The sequence below is a fragment of the Pipistrellus hanaki genome (assembly GCF_964339955.1).
Source record: "Pipistrellus hanaki genome assembly, chromosome: 2".
Lineage (NCBI taxonomy): Eukaryota > Metazoa > Chordata > Mammalia > Chiroptera > Vespertilionidae > Pipistrellus > Pipistrellus hanaki.
Genome location: NC_140504.1, coordinates 40,272,605 through 40,289,568, shown reverse-complemented (window position 1 = coordinate 40,289,568; position 16,964 = coordinate 40,272,605). Strand labels below are relative to the sequence as shown.

Here is a 16,964-nt window from a genome sequence, read left to right as displayed (position 1 = left end):
CAAGGGGACGTTTGGAACCTGGCGAATGCCATTGCTATCTTGTGAGATGTATGTTACAAGCTCCCCGCCTCCCTCCCTCCTGCCCCGAGCTCTTAACTGTCCTCAGCTTTGTGCACCGGAGGACAGATGCTGCCACAATTCTTTGCTTGCTCTTCTAGAAGGCTCACATTCTGGAAGCCCTGCACAAAACTGGATGAAGGAGAGATGGAGAGTGGCCGGCAGCTCTCACCCCAGCGTATCAAAAGAGACTTGTTTTTGTCCTTAATCAGCACAGTCAGGACTTCCTGGAAGGGAGGGCCAAAGTGAGAAGAATTCCGAGATGGTGAATGGAGCTGGAAGAGGATTCGCCTTTGTCAGATCACTGACAGGCGTGTGCTCAGCACATTAAAAGCATGACAAAGGGGCTTTTAGAAGATTTGTTTTTAGAATACTCAGAGGGCAAGAAAGTTAAGATTGAGCTAAGGAGTGGCCACAATATGAAAAAAAATAAAAATAAATATTTCAGCCTAAAAAGTTACATTAAAATATACTATATATATATATATATATATATATATATATATATATATATATATATATAAATTAAGAAAGAGAATGCAGCGTGAGAAGATGAGGTTAAAAAAAAATGGTGAGAAACTGTAGGGATAAGGCCAGTTGCTCATTTATTCATTGTGATATTTCTACCTTATAAACAAGTCCCTCCTTGGCCTAACTTGGTTTTTATGTTTGGAATTTAAACTTACCTAAAGTCTGTTTTGTTTTAACTAAATAATTTTAGATATGAACATTGACTCCAAAAGCCATATATTTGGGGAAATTTTCTACTTTAAAAGATTACCTTCAACATGTCTCCATTTGAATGTGTAATCTGGACTTGCACTTTATGTAGCAACAATTTATATTTATTTCACACTTCTGCTTTTTAAGTTACTTAAAAATAAAGTAGATCATTTTAGTTTATCTTAGCCAAACACCCAGGTTCTGTAGTCTCAGTGCTGTAATAGTGATTGTTCTCCCTTAACAATATAGAGAAATGGGCTGATGTATCTCGCCAGTCAACACACCGAGCAGTAAATGGCTCTGTTACGGGGGTGGGGACAGCATCTGAGGCATGAAGATTTGGCCAGCTGTCCTTTTGTAGTTTGTGTGCTCCCCTGGTCCCTGGTGAAGAGATTCGGAGTTGTGTTGACATTGTGTGGCCTCCTGGGTAGCAATCACGCGTTTTGCTGCTCTTGGGAACCTGATTGGTACCGTGATGGAGTCAGGTCTCTTTAGTCCCTCACTGGCATAATTTAAATCCTGGAGCTTCTGATGCTGGAATTGGGCCTTATGCCCATTTGTGAATAGAAGGCTAGGCCAGTGACATTATTGAAAGCAGACATTTAGAAGAATAAAAGAGAAGGAAACAAGGCCCAGCTCAGTTAGTTAGAGCATCATCCCCATATGCCAAAGTTGCAGGTTTGATCCCCAGTCAGGGCAGAATCAACCGATGAATACATAAATAGGTAGAACAACAAATTTCTCTCGCTTGCTCTTTCAAATCAATAGATAGTAGTACTAAAGTGCTAATGTAAGGGGAAGATAAGAATCAGAGTCAGGTCCCAGGTTCAGTTCCCAGTCAGGGGCACATGCCTGGGTTGCGGGCTTGGTCCCTAGTGTGGGGCTTGCGGAAGGCAGCGATCAATGATCCTCTCTCATCATTGATATTTCTCTCTCTCTCTCTTCCTCTTTGAAATCAATAAAAGTATATTAAAAAAAAAAAAAGAATCAGAGTCAGAAGCATGGGGAATAGATATTTGGGAAAGGATGAATTTGAAAAATCTAGTTACTGCATGGAAACATGAAAAAGACCAAATTGGGAGGATCCAAGATGGCTGCACAGGTAAACACCTAGCCGCAGCCGCACACAACAATTTCAATAAAATACAACTAAAATATAAAATGGACATTACCCAGAACTATAGGAAAGTCGACTGACTGGAAATTCTACAACGAGAAGCAAGGAGAAAACCAGAAGGAAGAGCGGGGGAGCTGTAAAAGCCTAAGGTACGGAGACACGCAGCACGCGTGGAGAGGACAGAGCTGGAGAGGAGGGGGCGGCTGAGTGCCTGGCTGGCATTCCCTAGCGGGAAGGAGATAAAAGCTCCAGACTGTGCTGAACCCCAGAACCGGCAGCGCTGAGCCCCAGTTCTAGGCCAGACACTGGGGACCCAGTCTCAAACAAAGGGAGCTGGGCTGTGAGGCGGAAACCCAGGGAGTGGCGAAAGTCAGAGCCCCGGAGGCGCGCACATTACACGCAGAGGACTGACTGTTGACTCGACTGGTAGACTGCCCTAGCGGAAAGGAGACAAAGGCTCCGAACTGTGCTGAGCCCCAGTTCCGACTGCTCTGAACCCCAATTGTAGGCCAGACCCCGGGAACCCAGGCTCAGACAGAGGGATACTGGGCTGTAAGGCGGAAACCTGGGAGAGCAGCGAAAGGCAGAGCCCCCAGAGGCGCACATTGCACGCAGAGAACGGATTGTTGGCTGTGCTGCGGGATTGCCCTGGCAGGAAGGAGACAAAAGCTCCAGACTACTCTGAACCCCACTTCCAACCCCACTTCCAACTGAACTGAACCCCAGTTCCGGGTTCATTGGGGGAGAGACTAGACTGTTTGGTAGCAGGCGAAACTCAAGGGCACATCACTCTCAGAGGTGCTTGCAGTGAGTACCGAAGGACCCTGAGAAACACCAAGACTCAAGAGCCACATAGGGCGTGGCTGACGGAAGCCAAGGCTGTAGACTCCACCCTGAAACTCTGCCCCATCAGGGAAGCTGCGAAAATGCCGAGACAAGAAAAAGATCACAAACGAAAGAAATGAAGGACAAAAAGCAACTGGATATAGAGTTCAAAACCACACATATAAGGTTGTTCAAGAATCTCCTAGAAAAGGCGATAAAATAAACGAAACCTATGAGGATATGAAAAGGGATCAACTATTGTAGAAATAATAAGGGATCAACAAGAAATAAGGGATCAACAAGAAATAAAGAATACATTGTCTGAAATAAAAAATATTATACAGAGACTTAAAAACAGAATGGAAGAGTGCAAGAATCAAGTCAAAGATTTGGAACATAAAGAGCCAGAAGTCACTCCTCCGCAGAAGCAAGACGGCAAGAGAATCCAGAAAGTTGAAGATAATGTAAGAAAACTCTGGGACAACTTCAAGCGAACCAACATCAGAATTATGGGGGTCCCAGAAGATGAGAGAGAGCAAGATATCGAAAACATACTGAAAGAAATAGTGACAGAAAACTTCCCCCATCTGGTGAAAGAATTAGACTTACAAGTCCAGGAAGCGCACAGAACCCCAAACAAAAGGAATTCAAAGAAGACCACACCAAGACAAATCATAATTAAAATTCCAAGAGCAAAAGATAAAGAGAGAATATTAAAAGCAGCAAGAGCATGGCAGGTATTTACCTATAAAGGAGCACCTATACGATTGTCAGCTGATTTCTCAACAGAAACCATGCAGGCCAGACGGGAATGGCAAGAAATATTCAAGGTGATGAATAGTAAGAACCTACAGCCAAAAATAATCTACCCAGCAAAGCTATCACTCAGAATTGAAGGCCAGATAAAGAGCTTCACAAATAAAAAAAAGCTAAAGGAGTTCATCACCACCAAACCAGAATTATATGAATTGCTGAAGGGGGTTCTTTTGGAAGAGAAAGTAAATAAAGATAAAAACTATGAACAACAAATACGTAACTACCAACAAGTGAATCTAAAAACCAAGGAAATTTTTTTAAAAAATCTGATGAACAAAATTAACTGTTGAATATAATAGAATCAGAGGTATGGAAGGGGAGTGAACTGACGATTTTTGGGGAAAAGGGGAGATGGGGATGTGGGAAGAGACTGAATATAAACTGTGCACCTATGGATGAGGACAATGATGGGTGGGAAAAGGGCAGAGGGTGGGGTGGGAACCTGGTGGAGGGGAGCAATGGAGGGGGTGGGGGAAAGAGGAACATCTGTAATAATATGAACAGTAAAGATTGAAGAAAAAAAAAAAGGCCAAATTGCAGGGTTGAGCCCTCTTTCTCTCTTTCTTTTAATCCTCACTTGAGGATATTTTCCCCATTGATTTTTAGAGAGGAAGAGAGGGAGGGAGAGAGAACAACATTGATATGAGAGATTCACATGTACCTGGGGCTGGGGATTGAACCTTCAACCCAGGAATCAAAACCCATGACCCTTTGGTCTGTGGGCCAATGCTCTAACCAGCCAGAGCCGAGCCTTCTCTCTTAAGCAGATAGAATGTGTACACTGAATAAGGCTCAATATGTGGAAAACGAAGAAAAATTCACCATATTTGTTATTTAGCAAACATGTTTGAGTATCTACTGTGGGCCAGACATTGTTGTAGGCTCTTGGGATGTGACGATAAACAAAATAGACAAAAATCTCTGCCCTCATAGAGCAAACAATTTAGTGTAGGGAAGCAGAAAATAAATACATAATATCTATGATTTAGAACCTTTTGGCTCCAAGTAATAGAAGTAGAATCGAGTTAGCTTAAGCAAAAGGAATTGCTGTGGAGATGTTTCTGCTTGGCTGTTTGGGAAAGTTGTCTATTCCTGACCAACCAGTTACGGCCACAGGGACATGCCTCCCTGACCAACCCTGGGATGAAGAGGCAGTTCCTCTGGGTGTGGGTGCAGTGTGAGCTGCTAGGAGTCTCAGAAATATGTCTCTTGTAGGCTATCTTTCCTGCTCCATTGTTTGTTTTTTCATTACCAAGAATGAGTTTTGCAATGCAAATAAGCTCGTAGGGTTTGAAATGTGCCATCTTAAAAACTCCAAATACAAGACCACTTATTCAGGCTCTAAGTAAACAGAAGGAAAAATGAGAGCGCAGGAAGAAAAGAAAAAGATTGAATAATTGATGGGAATTGTTGAGAAGAGACTCCAGCCAAACCCTTGGTTATCCAGAAGGCTTTTGGAGAGGGGAAACTTTACCTCTTTAAGTAAATGTTTAAGCACTTTTGGGTATCAGTGTCTCACTTCCCTGCTTCTTAAAACCGAGCCTCGTGTATTTAATTGTGGTACAGTGATTCTCTGAGGCTCTTTCCCGGTTTTGTAGGCCTGTGTGTCCCTACTGGGAATGGTCTCAGGAGTCCTGGCTTTTTCCTTCCTGTGATGTTCCTTGGATTTAGAACAGCCTTTCCACAGTGTCATCTGTTACCAGTTGCTCTCTGCTGCTCTGACTATGACTGCCTGTAGGAGCTACTCATCCTCTCATAATTTATATTTGCTGCTAATTAGCCACCTGCCATTTGGGTATCACAGGTGGTGTGGGAAGACAGTAGACCCCAGGGTGAGACTTGAGTCTTTTAAGTTGCCAAGTAATAAAAACAAGCCACTTAACTTCTCAGAGTCATCGTCGTCGTCTTTTCTTCTTCTTTTTTTAATTCTCATCCAAGGATGTTTTTTTCCATTGATTTTTTTAAGACTGTGTGTGTTGGGGTTGGGGGTGGGGTTTACGGGGAGTAAGGAGCAGAGAGAAACATCCATTGCTTGCTTCCCGCACACACCTCAATCCAGCCTGCAATTGAGGTATGTGCCCTTGACAAGAATCGAACCTGGGACCCTTTAGGCCAATGCTCTAAACTGGCCAGGGCCAGAGTCTTCTTTTTAATCTGTAACCTTGGAATAAAGGTCCTGTTCTATGGGGTCATATCTAAAGGAGCACATGAAGTATTTGTGAAAATACTTTGCAAATATAAACCACTACTGCTGCCCACACCAACATGATGGTCTCTGTTCTCTGGTTTTGCCTCTCTTACCACATCCCATTTTCCCTGAGAGAACTCGAGTGTTTCCTGTAAATCACTAGATATGTTCCCTAGGGTTGGCTGGTCCTACTTGACCAGTCCTGAATCCTAACTCTGTGGGTGGGTGTGCTCCTGCAGAACAAAGATACAGGCTTCATTCTCGGATGTTAATTATACACCCACTACCACATCCCTTCTTATGAGACACCGATTCTCTTGGCATTTGAGCCCGAGAGAGAGACAGTCTCCCTATTCTACTCACTGAGGGACGTGGAGGAGAGAATCATTTCCTTTCTGGGCGTAGCGGGGCCTTACACAGTTTGTGTGGGCCCCTAGTCCACAGGGGCTGAACTTCGGGGGAAAGAATGCCGTGGCTGCTGCTACAGGCAGTTGCACTTTTTTAGAAATAAACTATGAAACGGTTGCTCATTCATTCTTAGTTTGTGGTTTTTGCCTAATAGGCAGTAAGCATGGCAGAGACCTAGCCCTCTGGGTTCATTTGATAAAACAATTTCAAGTCTTTTAAAAAATATACGTTTTTATTGATTTTAGAGAGGAAAGGAGAGGGAGAGAGAAACATTGATCAGCTGCCTCCTGCACACCCCCTATCGGGGATTGAGCCCATAACCCGGGTATGTGCCCTGACCGGAATTGAAACAGTGACCTTTCCAGTGCATGGGAAGATGCTCAGCCAACTTAGCTACCCTGGCCAAGGCAATTTAAAATCTTTTGAGACCGTGGTTTCTCCATTGGTAAAATGGACTTGAGAGCAAATCAAGGAATGGCCATAAAGCTGGAACACCCTTTTTTTAGATCATGGCCTTCACATTTAAAAGATACTGGTTCTTTAGAAATGTTTGCTGTCTCTTGACAGCAAACTTTATTTTTGTGGACTCAGCCTTTATAAAAAAATATGTTTTATTGATTTTAGAGAGGCAGTGAGAGGGAGACAGAAAAACATCTATTGTCTGCCTCCTGTGCACCCCCTACTGGGGATCGAGCCCAAACCTATTCCGGAATCTACCCAGTGACCTTTTGGTGTATGGGATGGCACTTAGCCAACTGAGCCACACTGGACAAGGCATATTCAACCTTTTAAAGAGGGTTATTGATCTGTCAAAAGCCTCAAAGCGAAAGTGTGATGCTCCACCACGAGGGGGCAGTGCTATCCTAGTCACATGATCTGAACCTACAAATTGCAAATTTTAAGCTCCCTTCACTCTTCCACTTGTAATTTCTGTTATTCCTTTATGTATATTAAATATATGAGAGAATACAAACACAATACATGACTATTTAAATGATATTAAGTGATGTTTTTAAAAGTATTTAAATTAACTTTTAAAAAATAAATATTTAGCATACTGTTATTATCATTGTCTTGGTATTTATCAAGTTAACCTGACTCCTGGAGTAAAAAAAATCTGTCCTAAAGGTCTGTAGTCTGTCATCAGCCTGGAGGTTATCTCAGTTACTTGTCTATGTCACCCAGGTTTCTTCTCCCTGCTTTACTTATGAGGATGCTGTGTGTCCAGCCACGGATGTTTTATTAACAGTAGAGATATTCCTGGGAAAGTTTTCAATTTTCCTTCTTCCTTTTTCTCCAGAAGGTAAAGAGCTAAATAAATGTTTATACAGTGTCATGATGCCACTAAGAACATAAAAGCGACTTTGTTTCTTTACCCTCGACCATAAGGAAGTCCTTTCTCTGTCACCTGAGTTTGAAGGTGAAATAGCCCCATTACGTGTTTTTCTCAAGCGAAAGCATGTTGTTTTTATTATTCATAAATGGCCAAGGTGTACATAAGAACTGAGGATCTGGCATTTGTCTATGTTTCAGATAATTTTTTTAGAGTAATTTCCTAGAAGTGGAATTACCGAGTCTCAAAGAGTATAAATGTTAGGACACTTGCTAATTATTGCCAAGTTGCTTTCCAAAAGGATTGTATTAATATGTACCAGTTCCAGCAGTGTATAAAAGTATTTTTTTCACTGTAATACACTGCAGAATTGGATTCCTCATTTTGACAGCCTTGTTGTTTTTTCCCCCATACTTTACAACTATATATTTTTTCTAGGTAGAGGATATGCTGATCAATATTTCCCAAAATGTATCCTGGTAAGATATGATACTAGAAAATGGTTCAGTGGTCCAATAAATTTTTTTCAAATGTTGCATTCTTGTGCTTTTCTTGGAGATTTATGAAGCACACATGAATATTAAGGCTCTGAGAAGTCCTGCGTAAAAAAAAAAAAAAAAAAAAAAGTTTAATTCCATGTTTCCCAATTTTATTTATTTAATTACAGAGTCCTGTTTTGTTGTTGTTGTTGTTTTTTTTAAGATAGCTGGTGATATCTTATGGAAACCCAATTGTATTTTGGAAGATGGTGAAGGTGGTAGGAAGTTTTTCCAGAAAATTTTAGGGACCGCCACAGTGTTAGAGGATTTCATCTGAACTTAAATTCCATGGGTTTGTGACCTTAGTTCTGGAAAAGAGAACCCGCCATGGCTTGATTAAGCAGAAAAGAATGTCTTGAGGTATATATAGAGAGCAGAATGGTTCCCCGGGCTGAAGACACAGACTCCAGGTTGAGCTTCGAGGAATTACAGAGACCTGGTTGGCCACGTGAGCTGCTGCCTCTGCCACCGTCAGGAAGCTTCTGCCAAGATGGGAAACCCCTGAGTCCACTCATGTGCTCTCCCCTCGCAGGAAGTGTAGTGTTTTGGTTCCTATTTTAGGGAAGAGAACTTGACACTATGGTGAGCTCTCAAATGTGGAGGGGATGATTAAAAGATCTGGGAAGCCACAGTTGGCAGACCTCCAAAGGGACAGAATTGGGTGATGTGAACACCTCTGGATGTAGCTCAGAAAGTTGGCATCTAACCTTGCCCTGGCCATTAGCAGCAACGTGACCTTGGGCAAATCTATTTCCGAACTTCAGCGTCCTCTTCTCTAAAAAGGGGATAATAATTCCCGCTTATTCAGTCAGAGAATTGGAGTCAAGATAGAAGCTTTGAGTGTGAAAGTTGCTGGAAAAACTGTAAAGTATGAAATAAGTGAATGCTATTTTTCACACCCCATTTATGTCTCTAGACCAGGGGCTGGCAAAATTTTTATGTAAAGGGCCAGATAGATTATATGTCTTTGTAGACCATATAGTCACTTTCATATGTACTTGAACTCTCTGCAGTAGCAGCTATATAGGCAGTATGTAAATGAATGAGCTTGGCTGTATTCCAACAAAATGTTATTTATGGACACTGAGATTTGAATTTTATATAACTTTTACATGTCATAGAATAGTATTCTTCTGTTTTTTTTTAACCATTAAAAAAAAATGGAAAACATTCTTAGCTTGCAGAATGTACAAAAAAAAAAAAAAAAAAAGTGGCAGGCTAGATTCGGCCTGTAGGCCATAGTTTGCTAACTCCTGTTCTAGAACATTACACGTAAAATGTAGAGTTATTTTACCTTAATGTGGTAGCAAAAAAATTTGTATTTTTTTCCTGATTATGTTGTATAAATGGAGCATGTACTATCTTTATTGTTCTTCAGATTGGACTTGATAGTACCTTCCACGTTGATGGTCGGGTTAAATTAATTCAGTGGCCATGTATGGGCCCATTTAGGTGAGAATACTCTGTGAAGCATGACTTTGCTATCCAACCAGTAAGCACAACCTCTTTCCGATGTTCTGTGCTGAACGTTCATTCTGTGCCTTTGGCTTTTAGGAAAGGGATGGGGTATTTCTGAATAGGTATTTCTTTTATGGGAAAAGCTGATGTTGCACTTGATGCCATTCCCCTTCCCTGTCCACAACCTGTGCACCTCAAACCCACTCAGTTCCTGTTTTTGGAATGTTGTGGTTTTAGATTTAGAGCTCACAGACAAGTTTTTCTCGAAAAGCCTTATTGCCATTGTAGGCTCATTATCCCGATTGGACAACCAGAACTTCCACCAGAGTGTTTCCCTTGTCCTCAAGTCCCGTAGAATTTCCTCAGTTGACAAAAGCCTGAGACCAGTTTTAAATAAATCAGCAGGGAAAGCACTCGGGACAGCAGTTGCAGTGCTGTGCTTCTGAACATGGACTTCTAGAAATGGAGAGCAGGGAGGTGGGCGGGGCAGCAAAGGTGAGGTGTGTGTGCTCGCGCAGGCGTGAGAGCTGGAAGGGAGAGGGTGGCAGAGACTGAGGGAGGGGAGACGGCGTGTTTGCCTTCCCAGGTGCACCTGCCGCTGGGTGAACGGGGCGCGGCTGCAGGTCACCGTTGGAGAAGGGCAGTTGCATCTCCTGAGTGTGTACATGTGAGCTTCGCTTTCTTGACTGCTGTGATGTAGACTGACTCCAGGTTTTCTGAATCAAAAACACTATATTTAGTTTTGCTTTGCCTGTATCCCTTTTATTTGGGCTTTACTATAATAAATATAGCTGGGTGGGAGGGAGGGAGGGAGAGAGGAGAAAACAGTGTGTGTGTGTAGCAGAAGTTAAAACACGCCAAAGCTTTGGCAGCTTTGGGACAGAAAAATAAAACTTTAAACCTGCTTTCTATTTCGAGGCCATCACAAGATGTTTTGTGCTCACATTCATTCCTAAGTCACAAACAGGGGTAGGAGGGACAGGGAATTAAGTTATCTCTTGAAAAATACTCATTGGGAATAGAGTTAAAATTAGCAGAGGGATGAAGGGGGAGGAGTCAACCCTTGGACTCAGCCTATTTGGAAGCAAAATGATAAACACCTCCGGGGAGGGAGGGCTGTTGAAGAGGGATGCAAATTTCCTTCCAGTTTTTGGCCTCTGCTCCTGCACAGAGCCCCATTGTCTCCGAGTAGGGAGCACGGCTGAGGGCTGTGCTGTGGAAACTGACGCAGGTCGGCCTCTTGAGGCTGCGATCTCGGCGTCAACATGATTTCTGACTAATAGGCAGTAGCTGCCGTAGCATGGGCTGCTTTATCGTAATGTGATTGTCACAGACTCGATGCGGTAATTGCCTATTTTTAGGTATTTCTCTACTGGGAATTGTGCACGCTGAGAGGACGGTCTCCAGGAAAGCTTTCTCCAGTCCGAGGAAACAACCCCCTTTCCTGAGATAAGGCTTCCCTTCCGGGAATCCTGCTGGTGCCTGCAGATCGGCGTCTCCACCTCCATCTGCTCGGCTTTGCGGGATGTTATTAGGAATGCTGACCCCCGGCTTTGGCCTTCTCTGCCGGGTCCCACGTGCCCCTCAGCACGTGTCTGCGGGTCAGCCCCCATAGCCAGACTCTCTTTTGACTCGTGCAGGTGCAGAAACATAAGCAGGAAAAGCTGTGAGTGAGTGCAAGGGAGCCTCGGCGTGCCGCTTCCTTCCCAGATACCCCACTTTTGTACCTAGGCCTTCTTGTAACCCAGCCTTCCCGGAGCAGAGCCCTGGTGACATCACAGCTCTGCTAACACATCTCCCGTAACCATTTGCATAGAGGAGAGATCGAGAGGAAATGTGCCAAAATATTAGCAGTGGTTTTTCTCCTTCCGATGAGCTGCTTCCTGGCGATAAGGTTGATCTACTTTGTGGTTTTTAGTCTTTTCCAATTTTTTTTTTTTTACAATGAATGTATATATGATACTATGTTTTGAGAAAAATGTTATTTTTATAATAATAAAAAATAACATTTACAAACTGTCAGCGGCTCCCAGTTACTGATTATAATCCCTCCCCCAATGTGACTTTCAAGGCCTCTGCAATATTGCTCCAATCCCACCTCCTCCTCTCTTTCCTGCTCCCCAAGTTAGAGCAAAACAGAGCTACTCACGTTACCAGATACATTTGGTGCTTTGTCCTTGCTTATGACCCCTCTCTACCTGCCAGTTTCCCGTTCTTCAAGCTGACTTTACCTTCTTCAGAGAGTATTTTTCATCACGTGCTCCTTGAAAAAGACTTGGAAAAAAACATAGAAAAACACAAATAACAAATTCCTTAATTCCACCGTTAATCCCACTCCCAGAGAGAACCTCTGTCAGCATTTTGGTATGTGTCTTTCAGAAACATTTTTGAGCTGAGCATCCTGAGCATCTGTGACTGATCTCATATTCTATAATAACATGTGTTGTTATTTGCGCCTGCCGTATCTCATCTCAGCCCAGTTAAATTAGATCGGGGGGGGGGGGGGGGGCGGTGGTGGAGAGGGCCTGGCTGTTTGTAAAAGCTGTTCATTCAGATGAATCTCTGTGCGTCCAGGACTGAGAACCATATCTTGGAAGATAAATCTTTCTTTCTTTCTTTTTTTTTTTTTTTTTTTTTTTTAAAAAAGGTACATGACTTGCTGTGGCATTGATGGAGATACCAGGAGGTTGTCATTTTGAAGAGGGGAGAGTTCTGGTGGTGGTGGTGAGAAGAACTGTGTTCTGTGTACTTTAAATTAATTAATAAAGCTTTGAGATTGATAAAATTAATCTCAAAGCTTTTATTAAAAAAAAAATAGCTTTGGGCCTAAACCAGTTTGGCTCAGTGAATAGAGCGTCAGCCTGCGGATTGAAAGGTCCCAGGATTGATTCCAGTCAGGGGCATGTGTTTTGATTGCGGTCACATCCCCAGTCCGGGGTGTGCAGGAGGCATCTGAACGATGTTTCTAACTATCTCTCTCCCTTCCTCTCTGAAAAAAAAAAATCAATAAAATATTTTAAAAAATAGCTTTGTGCATCTCAAATTGCCTACCCTTCTCCCCACCCCTCCCAATGGCTACTGCCTCCTAGGGCACTAGCTGAAGTAGAATACAGCCTGTACAAGTTACGTTGCCATGTTCATTTCTCTTATCATATCAAAGCCTTTCCCAGGGATTTGACCCCTATTCAAATACTGTGAAAAACATGCTTACTCTCAGACGTGGTATTTCCCACTTTTGTGTCTCTTTTTACACGTTAAAACCCAGTACCCTCCCCCAGACAACAAGCGAAATTTTCTTCGCAAGCTTTTGTTCCACAGAGCAGGGCGGATGTGTGCTGCGGGTTATCTTATGGAAAAGGAAACCCCAGCCCTCACTCTAGCTCTCAAGTAGCCATGAACCCTGGAAGAACACACTTTCCACTGTTTGCCCCTTACATTGAGTACAGGAAATGTTATTTTGCTAAGATGTGCTTTCATGTTCTGAATCATGCCTGCATGTTGTTGTACAGTAGTGTTTAAATACAAACCAAAGTGATTTTGTTGCAATGGAAATATTTCAATTAATGTTTATGGTTAAAACATGTAAACAAAACTGGGGTTGAAATTAGTTGGTTAATCATTGCATTCCTGGGTGCAGGGAGAATTTTGTTGAACTCTCTCAAGCGAAGGATGAATGTCCTCTGCCTGTGAGGTCCTTGGGAAAGCTGGGTTTTAATGTTCCTTGGTACAGGATATTTTTCTTTTGGCAAGAGCAAAACAGCCAATACCACCAAGTAAAATGTGCTAAATAGCCAGCCCTTGGCATGAGGAGAGCATGTCACACTTCAGCAGTAAAGCTTCTGTTCTCGTTCTCTGGTATCACACATACACATGCATGCACACACATGTACATGCATGTATACACCCCTCTCAATGAACACAGTAACATGTTACTGAGGCACCAGCCCGTGATCTCAGAGTGTACCTGTCATGTCTCTTTTCTTCTTTCTCTTTGTTTCCCCTGACCACCAACTCTGTTATGTTTGGTTGAATGACCAGCTTTTTCTTCACAGATGCTGGTTCCAGACGTACACCCTGTTTGTGTGTGTACCTATCCTCAGTCAGGTCACCTTTTCTGCATTTGTATCCTTTAGTAGGAGTCTTGGGACCATACTTTTGGGAATACCAACTATAACACACATTCACACACACACCCACACACCCCTAAGACTGGAGGAAAAGGAGTAACGTGAACAGTCAGAACGTTTGTGAGTGAGTACCAGCTTCTCTTTCAGCACTTTTTCCAGGCACTGGTTGCTGTCAGGAGACATTGAAAGTGGGCATTTGTGCCAAAACCGGTGTGGCGCAGTGGATAGAGCGTCAGCCTGCGGACTGAAGGATCCCGGGTTCGATTCTGGTCAAGGGCATGTACCTTGGTTATGGGCACGTCCCCAGTAGGAGGTGTGCAGGAGGCAGCTGGTCGATGATTCTCTCTCATCGATGTTTCTAACTCTCTATACCTCTCTCTTCCTCTCTGTAAAAAAAATCAATAAAATATATTTTAAAAAAAGAAAAAAGAAAGTAGGCATTTGTATTTCCTTCTCTGATTCTGAAGACTGGAACTCTTATTCATAGAAAGTTATTACATTGATACCCCACGTGCTACATGACACTGGATGTATAGGTTCATTGTAACAGAAACTCATTCTGTGTTCAGCAAACATTGGTGTGTCTCCTGTGTGCTAGGTGTGTTATTTTTACAAAGCCTACATGGGGGCTGAATTGTTACACTAGTTTTGGGTTCTCTGCATTATCTTTCCGAAAGACCCAATTTTGAGTTTTGGAACAATAATAGCTTTCTGAGTGGTTATAAGCTATTTAGCTCAAGTTCTTTGAAGTGCAGTCAAAAGTTTGACCAATGTCTTATATCCCCAAACTAGTTTGAATTGTTGATCGCCTATGACAGGAGAGTAGTTGGAGATAAATGTTTTGCTGCATAAATGCTTGAGGATAATGTTGCTGAGGATGTCAAGAACACAACCAAATCTCCACAGTTCCAGGGGCAAAAGTTAGTAGGTATACAGTTGTGAGTGTGTGAAACACAGTTTATTCTTTTACTATTATTATTTACTAACTAGAGGCCCGGTGCACAAAATTCATGTATTGGGGAGGAGGAGCGGTAGAATGTGTCCCTCAGCCCAGCCTGCACCCTCTCCAATCTGGGACCCCTCTCACAATCCAGGACTATCAGCTCCCAACCACTTGCCTGCCTGCCTGCCTGCCTGCCTGACTGATTGCCCCTAACTGCTTCTTCCTGACAGCCTGATCACCCCCTAACCACTCCCCTGCCAGCCTGATCAACGCCTAACGGCTCCCCTACTTGCCCAATTGCCCCTAAATGCCCTCCACTGCCAGCTTGATTGCCCCTAAATGTCCTCCCCTGCAGACCCAGTCTCCCCCAACTGCCCTCCCCTGCTAGCCTGGTTGCCTTTAACTGCCCTCCCCTGCAGGCCTGGTTGCCCTTAACTGTCCTCCCCAGCAGACCTGGTCGCCCCCAACTGCCCTCCCCTGCAGGCCTGGTCACCCCCAACTGCCTTCGCCTGCAGGCCTGGGCCCCCCCCTACTGCCCTCCCCTGTAGGCCTGGTTGCTCCCAACTGCCATCCTCTGCCGTCCGCCCTCCAAATGCTCTCCGATGTTGACCATGTTGTGTCCACATGGGGGTGACCATCTTGTGTGTTGGAATGATGGTCAGTTTGCATATCATCTCTTTATTATGTAGGATTGTTATATTATTTTTCCATAAAAACAACTATAAACCTACTTTTTCTCCACCTGTATATATATCTTAGTTCTCTCACTAAGTTAGGGTATCCTTGAGCTGTGCATGCTGCTGCCTACTAGTCTCCTTCAACCATTGCAACACCTCCTACTAACAGCTACCTGTGCCGGGTACTTTGCATGCATTATCTCATTTAATCCTCAAAGCAACTCTGTGAGGTAGTTTGCTCTATTCTTGTTTTACAGAGAAGGACACCCAAGCTGAGTAAGGTCAGATGTCTTTCCACACCATTAGTTAGTGGTAAATCTAAGAATCAAACCCAGGTTTTCTTATTTCCAAAAAGTATGCGTTTCCTAGTAAAGTTTGCTGCCTCTTCTTGGTGTTTGGTGAATATTTGCTGAATTGTTGCATGTTTTGGATGCTTGATAGATTTTTACATATCTTCTAAAGTTCTGTGAATAAAAGGGTTACAAATCTATAAGGAATATCAAACGCATTATATGAGTGGGAATTTTTTTTTTTAACAAACTCATGTTTTGTTGCCTAGACATATGAAGGCAAAGATCACCTGGGTTATTTCCTGTTGCCATTCAGAAGTGTGCCTTTTGCATCAGGCTTTCACAAAAGAACTCTCAGTGCTGATTAAGGAAACAGTTCACTTTTTCTATTAGAAAGAAAATACTGTTCTTGGTCAGTTAATCCAGTTGGTTTTGGAGCATAGTGTTAATAAAGGTAGGGCCAGTTAGCTTGGATGCATAAATAGCTATTGTCACAGGCAGGACAAGGGTGTTTATAGATTAGTGTCTATAATATAAGCACTCATTGGCAAACGTTTACTGAGCATTTGCTGTGTGCCTGACACTATGCTAGGATTGCTGCCTTTTTAAAAAAATGTGTGAGATACAGCTTCTTAAAGTATTACACCTAATTGGTAAAGATAGAACTCATGGAGAAAGAAAAATATGACAACAGGAGCCATGTTTGTGTTTCGTTTGTTTGTTTTGTCTCCTTATACTCAGCACTCAGATTAATGCCTGGCACTTCATTAGAACTTATTAAATGTTTTTTGAAAGGATGAGAATGAAGAGAAGAAAAATTAGTAGCTTTTTTGATGGCCTCATAGAAGTAGTTGGATTTGAACTGGACACTTAAGTTTATATAAAAGTCAATGAAGAGGAAGAGAGTAGAAAACTAGGAAGGACATTCTTAATGCAAGTAGTTTGGAAATATATGAGTGTGTATATAAATGTGCCCCAGGAATGGAATAGACTTGTTTTGCTAGGACAGAGATATGGCTGGAACCATGGAGTATCACGAGTGCTGGACGGAGACATTAGGTTTTAATCTGTAGCCACCTGAGCTTCTGATCAGCAGAGAGGTATGATCAAAACAGGTAGCCATCGACCAAAAGGACTGATGGATGGGGAGGCCAGATAGGAGACTACAGATGTTTAGGTAATAAGGTCTAGGATATTGGCTGAGGGAGCTGTAAGAGGCATACAAATGGAAGAGTTGGTGAAGAGAAGAGAAATAGGACCTGGTAAGTTAGTGGCTGGATATGCAAGTCTGATAGGAAGAAGAAGAATCAAAGATGGCCCAGTGATCCTGAACTGTAGAGAGAAGGGTGATGCTGTTGTTTTATTAAGTATAGTAGGAAATCAGAAGAGGGAGGTGAGTTTGAGGAGATAAGATTTTATATTTGAGATACTGGGACATCAAGATGAAACACCTACTTAGTAGA

General features: G+C 42.8%; 1 protein-coding gene across 3 annotated transcripts in view; it reads left to right on the top strand.

Annotated features, from left to right (window-relative positions):
• IGF2BP2 (insulin like growth factor 2 mRNA binding protein 2) overlaps nt 1-16,964 on the top strand; it is a 137,128-nt gene that overhangs the window by 49,654 nt on the left and 70,510 nt on the right. The window lies entirely within an intron of this gene.